Source organism: Geotrypetes seraphini, chromosome 8, assembly GCF_902459505.1.
Source record: "Geotrypetes seraphini chromosome 8, aGeoSer1.1, whole genome shotgun sequence".
NCBI lineage: Eukaryota > Metazoa > Chordata > Amphibia > Gymnophiona > Dermophiidae > Geotrypetes > Geotrypetes seraphini.
The window spans coordinates 149,813,024-149,826,030 of NC_047091.1; positions in this window are offsets into that span (position 1 = coordinate 149,813,024).

Sequence of the window (13,007 nt, forward strand, 5' to 3'; positions counted from 1 at the left end):
GTCTACAAAATCCTGAGTGATATAGAATGGGTACAAGTGGATCAATTTTTTACTGCATTAAGATTTACAAAGATTAGGGGAGACTCGATGAAGTTAAAAAGTAATACTTTTAAAACCAATAGGAGGAAATATTTTTTCACTCAGAGAATAGTTAAGCTCTGTAATGCGTTGCCAGAGGATGTGGTAAGAGCAATTAATATAGCTGGTTTTAAAAAAGGTTGGGACAAATTCCTGGAGGAAAAGTCCATAGTCTGCTGTTGAGTCAGATATGGGATGGTAGCATGGAGTGCTGCTACTATTTGGGTTTTTTGCCATGTACTTGTGACTTGGATTGGCCTCCGTGAAGATGGCTATTCTTATGTTCTTAACTGATGGTCTCCCTTCTTTACTCCTAAACATTTTACATTATATTTTAGGACACTGCTTGTTCGTAAAGATCATTTTAGACGAAAGAAGTCAGTGTAACAGTATACTAATGCTGAAGATTCTTGAGTTTCCTACAAACACACGTTTCATGTCTGCCTAACTTTACGGACTCACATAAATAGGTCCAGGTAGGGAATCTGAGGTAACCGTATGAACACTGCACACACATTCTAGAATTAAGATCGGTAATTCATTGGCAATGACTTTTCTTGGACCTTGAGTGTTCCGCGTGGTTCCACTGTGTACAACTATGACTGGTAGCTGGTTTTAGGTGTTCCAGAACTTCCTAAATAAGCATCTGTGAGCTTGCTTGTAGTGGGAGATGGTGTTACTTTTCTCCTATCACCAGAGAAATATGAATATGCAAGAAATGAAGTGTCCCATTTGTGTGAATGAATCATCCTCAGATGACATCAATTGATGATTGAACACGAGCAATTTATCAAACTACCACACAGACATCCTCTTGCCACATTAGGATACTGTTAAGCGTTTGGCATAATGGATAGAGACATTATGTATGTATGTTTGTCTAATTATTTATTGGTATTTCTTAACCCCCTTTATGAAGAGACTCACCAAAATTGGTGTACAGCAAGTACAGTTGAACATAAAACTAACAATTCTGTTAACAGCATAACAATAGTAAAAAGATCAAATATGAATGGCAAGTCTTTTGGAAAACTGGACCTGCAAAAGTAGTTATGGACTTTACACCTGCTATTTCTGTGAGTTCTGTGGGAAATATACAATTGTTTTTCAATGTCCTGGACTTCTCCCTACCCCCTGGAATTCAAGTTTTCCTTTTTCACTCAGGTAAAAGAAAGAATGGGCAGTTTTCCAAAGTCTGTTTGACAGGCAAACTTTGAGGATGCGATTCCACTAGGAACCCCCTCCCCCCCCCCCCAGGAAATCTCATAAAAATTTCTTGTTTTATTTCCAAAGCAAAATTAATTTTGTTAATTTTTCTTTTATTAAATTTTTCATAAAGCATCCACAACTCTCACCTGGCCCCTTACCGCCCTTCTGTATAAAGGCTGCCAAACCATAAAAACTGAGGTTCTCCAAAACTTCGCCTAGTTCCTTTCCTTCCATTCTGATGCCACCTTAACCCATCTGAGTGATTCAGAAGTCCTAATGGAGCAGAAGCGATGCCCAGTCACTCCTGCCTCACAGAGCTGGTATTTCAAAATGGCGCCAGCCTCCAAATGCTCCAGTGCAAGTTTGAAATACTGACCCAGAGGAGCAGGAGTGAATGAGAATCACTTCTGCCTCACATCTGGTCCTCAAGGATGAGGTAATAGGCATCCATGGTCAGTATAATGAAGGAATAGGGTCAGGGCTGCCCCAAGAGTGCAAAAATGGCTTCCCATTCATTGTCTCCCCTGTGATGGCCTCAACGCAATGGGCAGGGTGAGAGAAAAGAGCATGATTCCTGCTCAAGAAGCTCCTGCTCAGGAAAATTTCAGTCTTTACATTTTGGTAGCATTGGCCCTTCTGAAAGTGGAGGGGAGAAGGGGATGTCAGCCCTTTTATTTAATTTTCTTTTATTTGATTGGTTGGTTTTTGATTGTTTCTGATTGTTAACCCCCCCCCTCCTTTTACAAAACCGTAGTGCGTTTTTGTAGCGCCAGCCATGACAGTAACCGCTCTGACATTCAAAGGAATTCTATGAGCTTCAGACCTGTTACCACCACAGCTGGCGCTATGGTGTTGTAAAAGGTGTGGGGGGGGGGGGGAGGGGTATAAGTGTACACCCTGATAGGAATACCTCCATAAAATCTTTGAAAATGAACCTCGCTGTGATTTTGAAACCTCTTTTTTTTTTTTTTTTCCCCATTTCTAGTGTTCATGGATGGTTCTCAATTTCCTTTTCAGTATCCTGATCATAATTCCAGAAAAATAGCTCCCTGCTCTTCTTTATGAGGTACAGTATTATCTTGTCTCTGTACAGACATATTCTTATCCTTAATGTGTAGCCTTTTTCACTCTCGTCACATTTTCTGCATTGAAAAATATATTCTACATCAGAAGAGGAGCTGAGTGAGCTATGACGGCAACTTCAGCATTTGGAACCTAGAACAATACCAGACTTTACAGTCTATGGCCCAGAAATATCAATGAAGAGACAAGTTAATCTAATGGGTATAACTTATGGGCAGACTGGATGGACTGTTCAGGTCTTTACTATGTTACTATGAATGAGTTCCATTATGGTGACTGGCTTTCCCTTATGGGTAATCATGGCATCCTGTGAAATATGCTAGCATAGCCAGAGTCTAGAGAATGACATGGTGAGAAAATTCATCACCATTCCCGTCCCTGTGGATAACCATAGGAAACCATCTCCATGTCATTCTTTAATGAGAGAGGGACGAGTACGGATGGGCACAACCACTGACTCTCAAGCCTTGCGTTGAAGAATTCTGGTGTAGAAAGACTGAAGTTGAGACAGACACTAAAGAATGACAGTTTCTGGTATCCAAGCAGATATTGTGACATCATAATGCCTCATTCCACCAATACCTAAGAGCCAACCTCATCAGTGATGTTACAATGGGTTCATTATCCTATACATGGCTCACATAAGAATCAGAGTATGAATGGGCACAGCCACTGAACCTCAAGTCTTGCATTGCAGGTGTAGAAGGACTGAGGTTGAGATAAACACTACAGCTTGACACAGGATTGTTTCCTGCGGTTATGGGAACGATGATGAATTTTGTCACCGTGTCATTCTCTACCAGAGTCTATTGCCAGTTTCTTCTGAGTTTGACTTTTCCCAGATTTTGCATCAGATTGGGTACTAATGATCTTTCCCATTCACACAGTTGTAACATAGATCAGTGTTCTTCAACCACCGGTCCATGGACCAGTGCCGGTCCATAGAAATTTCCTGCCAGTCCACAGGGCCAGCACGTGCATCAGGCCCAAAACAGTGTTCTTCAACCGCTGGTCCACGGTGCGATCGATGCAGCGTTATCTTCGAGCCAGCTCCCTGTTCCTAACTGATTCAGTGCACAAAGCCACGGGCAGTGGCTCCTATGGGCATCCTGCGCCTGAACTGGAAGCCTTCTCTCTGACGGTGCAACGTCAGAGGGAAGGTTTCCAGATGAGGCACGGGACGTGCAAGGTGCAATTAGTACTATTATGGGGGCAGGGTCTGGGGTGGAGATTGGGTAGAGATGGGCGGGGTCTGGCCCACAACTTAGCCCAGTGTTCTTCAATCACCGGTCCACGGACCGATGCCGGTCCACAGAACAATTCTTTTATTTCTGCCGATCCATAGGTGTAAAAAGTTTGAAAAACACTGACATAGATGATGAATCATTTGTCTATTCACACAACATTATCCTTTATCTTGACCTGCTGGTTCTAAAGCTAATAGAGAAATATATTGTTAAGTCAGTAAAAAGATACACTCAAAATAAAACATAAAAGGCTTTAACACTTCTAGAAAGGATGGGGGTTAGGGAGTGGCCTGGACTGAGTGGTATTATTACTCTACACAATGGCAAAGAGGGGGAATAAACTGTAAGAACAGAAGTTACCACTCTAACCATCTTACTGGGCAGGCTGGATGGGGCATGCTGGTCTTTATCTGCTGTCATAAGAATTGCCTTACTGGGGCAGACCAAAAGGTCCATCTAGCCCTCAATCCAGTTTCCAATCCAGGTCATGAGTACTTGGCAGAATCCCAGAAAGTAGCCCACCTCAGATCTACTCCAATAATTTATGGACTTCCTGGAACTTAACCAAACATTTTAAAAAACATTTATGCTCAGTGGTCTTTAATGCAAGGCCCGTAAGCCAATGGCGGCCCATGGAGACGTTTTGAACAGCCCACGTACCTATCTGGTGCCGACTCCCTTCTTAGGGAATAGCCTAAGGAAGTCCCTGATTGGCTATTTAAAGCCTAAGGAAGTCTCTGATTGGCTATTTAGATGAGCACTCCGGGTGAATATCTATCATCGCTGGTTGATTCTCCAAGCAAAGCGCTGACTTTTAGAGACCAAAACTTACCCTCTGATCCAGGGGTGCTGGTACAGTACTCTGGCTGTGACTCATGATAAAAAAAAATTTTTAAACCACACTATTCACATAAATTATAATAATACTAGTATTTTAGCCCATTACATTAACGGGTGCTAGAATATATGTCTGTCTGTCTGTCTGTCTTTATTTCTGTCTCTCTCTTCCTCCCGCTGTCTTTCTTTCTGTCTGTCTCTGTCCCTGGCCCCCTTTGTCTGTCTGTGTTTCTGTGTGTCTCCCTGTCCCTGTGTCTTCTTTTCTTTCTGTCTCCCTTCCTCCCTCTGTCTGTCTGTCTGTCCAAAGCAGCATTCCCTCCCCCTCCATTTCCCTCCCCCCACACCACCACCCTGTGCAGCAGCATTAGCATTTCCTATACCCCCCTTTCCCTTCCCACGGTCCCGACTATGAACCTGGCAATTCCAGCATGTGCAGCAGTCTTCATACGCTGCTTCGGGTCCTTCTACTGCCCTGATTTACTCTGGCACGTCCCTGATGACATCATCAGAGACACGGCAGAGCAAATCAGGGCAGTAGAAGGGCCCGAAGCAGCATGTGAAGACTGCTGCACACGCTGGAATCGCCAGGTTCGTAGTCGGGTCCGCGTGAAGGGATGGGAAGGGTGGGGCGGCAAAGGACTCAGGACCCGGGCGGTGGGGTCATCGCATGAGCCGGTTCGAAAAGTTGCTGGACTCCTCTCGGCTCCGTTTTTCAGTTCGTCCCGGGGGGGGGCAGGAGGCGCTCTTTGTGCCCCAGTCCCGGCTTGTGGAGGCGATCGTCGTCTGGCTGGGAGCGGGCTTGTGGAGGCGATCATCGGCTGGTGATGAACAATGCGCATGCGCACTCTTGCCTAGCACGACAGATCAGATCTCAGGGAACACGCAATGAGAGTGCGCATGCGCGGCTAGCATTTTATTATTATAGATAATGATGGGAGAAAAATCTCAAAAGCACATGTATTAGAAGCATGTGTTAAAGGTATGTCTTATGTGTGCTTGTTGAAAGCTGACGATTGCACCTCCCTTCCCTTCCTCTCCATCCAATAGCGCTAGCATGCCTATGATTGACACAATGATGTAGCGTTGCTGGTAGTTCTCTGCCCCTCCTATCCATCTATGCCTCTTTTCCGTGGAGTATTCTGCGCACGTACCAGTTGTTATCACCACCAAGTGGGTCAACTTGGAGCAAGAAAGAAGAAAACAAACGCAGGCAGCGGGGATCTATTTAAAGCTATGTCGGCAAAATGAAAGGAAGCTTCTGTGCTCTTTTAAAGCTAGATAAGAACAAATATGAAAGGCGGGTTCTTATCTGGTTGGCCTATTGTTCGGCAGGGAGGGGGAGATTCTTCTGCAATGTCCTTTTGTTGTTTATATGCATTTGTTATCCTGTCTGTACTGTCTGTTTTTGTGATTGCGGTTTCTTCTGTTATCGATTGGGCCTTGCTCTGGTGCAACTATTAATGGAGAAATGTGGACTAGAAGTTTGGAAATTAAAGTCCATTATTCATAGCAATACAATGAAAACTATATATATATATATATATATATATATATATATATATATATATATATATATATATAAAAGACTGCAAATTCTTACCAGTCCGGATGCCTCTTGTCACGGCCATTGAGGGTTTCAGGCTGTGGGGCCTTTGCTTAAGGCTATATAAAAATCATCTAAAATACTGCAATACACATGCTTTTAAGTTCACCTAATTCTCTTCCTATAAACGCATTTGCTTCTCATTCCAAGATTTTTACCCATACAATAATTTTCTGCAGCAAAATAATTAGGGCCTAATCTAAGCACTCAACTACATATCTCCTCTTCTCTCTGCTGACCTCCATTCCTCTGACAAGTCACTCTTGTCTGTGCCCTTTTCCATTGCTAACTCCCAGCTCTACTCTCCAAGCTTATTGCGTTGCTCAACTTCAACAGACCTACTGAGTTGGTGGCCATTATTCCTCTAGTCCAGGGGTCTCATCCAGTGTTGCCTGATACTTTTTTATAATCCCATCCAATTACCTTGAAAAAGCAGCCCAAAAACAAGGGGATGCTGAAAAGTTCTCAGCCGTCCAACAAAGTTGGGGCAGTCTCCATCAAGGGCTATACATTTAGTCCAGCGAGTTTCCACTTTTTTCCATCAGAAAAGTACTAAACAGAAAAAGTGGAAACTCGCTGGACTAAATGTATAGCACAATACAAATATTTTCAGAGATGTACTGTACATTTCCCAAAATAGAAAACATCCAAGACCCCCAACAATGGAGAGAAACAATTCTGGTGAACCAGGAGAAACAGTAGCTAGATAGTGTGGGCACCTTTGCACTTGTAGACTTACAAGCTCGTTTTGAAAGAAAAACTACACATGTACAACAAAAAACTCAAACACTTTGTACTTGCTTTATCTGGGGTAAAGGCAGTATTTATTTGCAAATTAAATCTGGTGTATGCTCCCTCTCCTCTTCCTGAGCCCTGCACTGTCCACTAACGAACCTCAATTTATAAACCGGATGCTCATTCCATATAATACGTCATGCTCTCTCCGTTCCACAGCTCAAAGGCTGTTAGCGGTCCCTTCTTTAAAAGTTATTGGTACTAGACGCCATGACATATATTCAGTGATGGCCCCTCAGACCTGGAATATAAGAGAAGAAAAGGATCTTAATAGATTTAAAAACAACCTGAAAACTTTTCTTTTTAGAGACGCTTTTAATCTTTAAATGACATATACCCAGCGTACCAAACACCATCTATATATTAAAAAAAAATTTACCTTTCCTCGTGTACCTTCCATTCATGGCTTCTTCTTTTCTTTTTTAAAATGAAAAACATTAACTTTGTAACTTTCTCCCTTTTTTCCTTATGTATTCAAGTTTGTCTATATGTTTGTCCGTCTAACCCATTTTAAGCTGTACGTTGAATTGTATGTTTATTTTATATTTTATTGTAACTCGCTTAGTAAATTATATATAAGCGATTTATCAAATTTAAATAAAACTTGAAACTTTTCCTTCCATGCTTAAATCTAGCCAACAGGGGGTGGGGGATGACAGTTTTGCCTTCTATGGTTTAGCTGGAAAATTTTTCTGCTTATACCAAAGAACTACTAGACGACAAACTTCAGACAGAGGAAAATATGAGAGAAAGAAAAGTGAGATACACACAAAGTTAAGCTCTGATTTACGATTGGCTGTGGGAAGAGGGCAGGTGCAAGGGCAGTTATTGGTGGGATACTGAACACATGGTCTGCACAAAGTGCTGATTTGCTGAATGCCAAGCAGACTTGAGAATGCCGTGCCATGATGCGGCTCAAATTACAGCACAAAAATCTAAAACCAGCCCAAAAAACCACCACCCGCGGCCAGCGTTCCAAAGCTAGGGTTACCAGACATCCAGATTTACCTGAACAAGTCCTCTTTTTAGACATTATTATATCCTATGGACGCGTTAGCATTTAGCATAAGAACATAAGCAATGCCTCCGCTGGGTCAGACCTGAGGTCCATCATGCCCAGCAGTCCGCTCACGCAGCGGCCCAACAGGTCCAGGACCTGTGCAGTAATCCTCTATTTATACCCCTCTATCCCCTTTTCCAGCAGGAAATTGTCCAATCCTTTCTTAAACCCCTGTACTGTACTCTGCCCTATTACGTCTTCTGGAAGCGCATTCCAGGTGTCCACCACTCGTTGGGTAAAGAAGAACTTCCTAGCATTCGTTTTGAATCTGTCCCCTTTCAACTTTTCCGAGTGTCCTCTTGTTCTTTTATTTTTTGAAAGTTTGAAGAATCTGTCCCTCTCTACTCTCTCTATGCCCTTCATGATCTTATAAGTCTCTATCATATCCCCTCTAAGTCTCCTCTTCTCCAGGGAAAAGAGACCCAGTTTCTCCAATCTCTCAGCGTATGAGAGGTTTTCCATCCCTTTTATCAAACGTGTCGCTCTCCTCTGAACCCTCTCGAGTAACGCCATATCCTTCTTAAGGTACGGAGACCAATATTGGACGCAGTATTCCAGATGCGGGCGCACCATCGCCCGATACAATGGCAGGATAACTTCTTTCGTCCTTGTTGTAATACCCTTCTTGATTATGCCTAGCATTCTATTCGCTCTCTTAGCAGCTGCTGCGCACTGTGCCGTTGGCTAAAATGGCTATTGCGCCTTATTTAAAGGGCCCCATTGTTAGGAGAGCTGCTTTTAGAAGGAAGGGGTAAAGGGTAAGAAAGTGTGACAATGTTAATGCTATAGCTGCTTAGTTCTTTCTTAATTCCTTTCAATTTGAAGTTCTTGTGCTGAAGTGCTCAGTCTAAGATAGCTTCTCATTAATAGTTTCTGTGCTTTTAATTATAATGTCCAGGTACATCAGAATGAAAGAGACGCTGGCTTTCATCTAAAGCTCCACAGCACAGCACTAGTGAAATTCAGATTGCAATTTGCTTGAAGTACATAGAATTCAATTCAGCTGGTTTTTAATAAATCAGTGCATTTCCAGATAAGTGGGAGTCAGGGAGTTAGAACAACCTCTTGGCCATAAAATATAGCGTACGTCATCTCAGCTGCATTAGCTTTCCTGCAGTCGAGATGGTCTCTCAGTTTCCAATTATTAAATGCAATATTACACCCTAATAAGTAAACTCAGAACAGATTATATAATAATCAAAACGGATAAACTATTTATCATACAATCAAACAGAAACAGTCCTTGTTCTCCATGGTGATTATATGCTCTTGAACTTTGGGAATCTTCTCAACTTGCATTAAGATATTTAATAGATGGCAGTTTTTAATCAACAAGGAGGCTCCATGAAATGTTGATATGCCACATAATTTAATCTGGTTATACAATGGTATATGACTGAGAAGATTTAGGGTAGGGGTAAACAGGATGGTTTCCCAACGTGCATTGCATTCAGGGTGCTGTGAGAAGTGGTGCTAATGTAAAAACCCCTAGAGGTGATGTGATGCAATTACATTACAATTTAATTATTACAATTAAATGTATGAGATGTTACAATCACAGTCAGATGTTTCAATAGATTTCCCCTTCAACTCACACAATACAGAGGTTAAACATTTAAATATTTGTATTTATTTGTTGTAACTAAAAAAAACCAATGATAATTGAGGGTGAAAGAAAACTAAATAAGTATGTCCAACAATTATCATATGTGGTTTAAATTAGAAAAATTCAATTTAAATATAAATAAATAGCAAAACTAAATTTACCATTCACATGTAATCAAGTTTACAGTGATAACACCATTATAGTTAGTGATAACATTCAAACCTCAAACAAACATGTCATGCCTTTCTGCTTAATACCAACTTTGGTTTTAAGAGGCAAATATGGTTTTAAGAGTCAAATATGGTTTTGGATATCCTAGGACATAGTGTTTCTCAGTCCCAAAGTTCAATAAAATACATAAAAGTGTATATCTGTGTGCACACAAAAATATATTTTTTAAATGTGTTTTCACTGGTATCGCCGCTTTCTTGCACTGGTTACCGTTATCCCATCATCCGTCTGGAACCAATAGCTCCTCTGAAGATCTGGATGTTTGCTACTATCCTATCTGTAAAGATATGAAAGAAAGCAAAACCCTCACCTCCCTGGATGAATGCAGGCTAAAGTCAGTGTCTTCTTAGGTTAAAGCCATGTATTTCTAACTACATGTGCAAAAGAACAGATAATTTATTTATCCCTAAGTTGGCCCGCCTAGGAAACCCCCCTAAATGCTTCTGATATGAAATCAGCTCACAAAGTTTCAATACACACATTCACACAATATTTGAGCCACCTCAGCTTTATCTGAATATCCAAGTATTTTTGATTCAGAAATAATGAAATTCTTCACTAATTAGCTCAGTCTCATAGTTTCCTCACACAGAGCCAAACAGCACTATCAGAAATACTGACTGGAAACAGCTCTGCACCACAGAACTTCCTAGAATCCCAACCAATGCTCCAAAAACCTCACATGCAAATGAGGGTCATGAAGGTTTGTGGAAATCCCATCTGATCAGTCATTGGAGAAAGCAACTGACATATATACAGAGCCAGCAGCAGAAGCAGACAAATGTGCAGAGCCAACAGGGGAAGCCACGAAGCAGCCTCCTGCTGCTCTGCTATTCAGGGCAAGAAGAGTAAGGTGGGGTTTTTTTTAGTAACATAGTAGATGACGGTAGATAAAGACCTGAATGGTTCATCCAGTCTGCTCATCCTGATTCAATTCAATTTTTTTTTTTCTTCTTAGCTATTTCTGGGCAAGAATTCAAAGCTCTGCCTGGTATGTGCTTAGGTTGCAACTACTGAAGTCTCTGTCAAAGTTCATTCCAGCCCATCTACACCTTCCCAGCCATTGAAGCCCATTAAAAAAAAAGAAAAAGAAGAGTCGTGCCAGACCCCTTCCCCCACTGGACACTAAGGGCTCCTTTTACTAAGGTGTGCAAGCAGTTTTAGTGCACACTTAGTGCGTGCAACAATGCCGTGCGTGCTAAACACTAATGCCTCCATAGAGCTTGCGTATTTTTCATTAAGCAGGGCAGTCTAAAACAGGGGTCTCAAAGTCCCTCCTCGAGGGCCGCAATCCAGTCGGGTTTTCAGGATTTCCCCAATGAATATGCATGAGATCTATTTGCATGCACTGCTTTCATTATATGCTAATAGATCTCATGCATATTCATTGGGGAAATCCTGAAAACCCGACTGGATTGCGGCCCTCGAGGAGGGACTTTGAGACCCCTGGTCTAAAACGACTTCAGTTAATACAGAATGTTGCAGCTAAACTCATCTTTGGGAAACAAAAGTATGATCATGTATCCCCTCCGTTGAGAAAGCGTCACTGGCTCCCAGTTCGCTTTAGGATCCAGTTCAAATGCGCATGCGTAATATTCAAGCTTCTCTATGGAATATTTGACCCTTATGTTGGAATACCTTTAGACTTTGCCATCTGAGAAATATTCAAAGATATAAGCTATCCTTCCCTTCTTAAGGGAATTAAGTCTGCTGGGAAGCTTAGCCAATCTTTTGTTTTCAAGTTTGCAGAGATCTGGAATGAACTCCCTGAAACGAATGCTAGGAAGTTCTTCTTTACCCAACGTGTGGTGGACACCTGGAATGCGCTTCCAGAGGACGTGATAGGGCAGCGAACGGTACTGGGGTTTAAGAAAGGATTGGACAATTTCCTGCTGGAAAAGGGGATAGAGGGGTATAGATAAAAGATTACTGCACAGGTCCTGGACCTGATGGGCCGCCGCGTGAGCGGACTGCTGGGCGCGATGGACCTCAGGTCTGACCCAGCGGAGGCATTTCTTATGTTCTTATGACTCCATTAGGCTTATAGGCCAGCTGCAATTATTTCGTAAAACTCTGAAAACTTTGTTGTTCTCGCAATCTTTAAATGGTTTTACAGTCTCAACAAAATGATAATATTATAGTTCTTACATCTCTCATGCTTCTTTTTCTATGTACTCTAGTCTTAATTATATGTGAACCCAGTCGAGCTCCATTGGGAAATGACCCGGTATATAAACCGAAGATTAGATTAGATTTCCACGGGAACTGGAGAATGATGCCAACAACATTCCAGCCCCGGGTTCCACTTGCACCAGAAACAAATCTGGGCACATCAGTCGGGACACTGTATATGGGGAGTAGAGAACGACATGGGGACAAATCTTTCCCTGTCTCCACAGGAACTCAATTTCCCTGTCCCTGCCCCATTCCTGTGAGCTCTGTCTTAACCGCACAAGCCTCAAACACTTATGATTTTAAAGTGTTTGAGGCTTGTGCAGATGAAGACAGAGCTTGCAGGGATGGGGCAGGGACAAGAGAGAAAATAACTCGCCGGGACAGGATGGGAAAATGAGTTCCTGCGGGGATAGAGACAAATTTGTCCCCATGTCATTCTCTAATGAAGAGCTGCTACTGGTGTCCCTTAATTTAGAAATTGTTACTACTTAGTCTGAGACCTCTAAGATTTATTCACGCTCTTTCAGGAAATGTCCTGCTCAATACTCAAAAGTACTTGAATGGTCAGCACTAGACGCAAAGAATAACAGTGAATTGTTTCTAAAATTTCCTCCCAACATACAGATAAATTTTGTCTATATGCATGTCCAAAACTTATCTGTTTTAAGTTGAGGAGGGATCAAGCGCATTCCGGGAGCTTGGCAAAAAGTTATGCAGATGAACACCTAATTAGTGCACTCCACTTTCTTTCCTATTCTCTCCCTTGCTATGAATGAGTTAATTTTTATGCATTGAAGCAGTGGTTCTTTATTGCAGTGTATTTCAACCTTTTTACACCTATGGACCGGCAGAAATAAAAGAATTATTCTCTGGACCGGTATCGGTCCATGGACCGGCGGTTGAAGAACACTGGGATAAGTCGTGGGCCAGACCCCGCCCATCTCTACCCAATCTCCACCCCAGACCCCCACCCCCATATTAGTACTAATTGCACCTTGCACGTCCCATGCCTCATCTGGAAGCCTTCCCTCTGACGTTGCAACGTCAGAGAGAAGGCTTCCGGTTCAGGCGCAGGATGCCCGT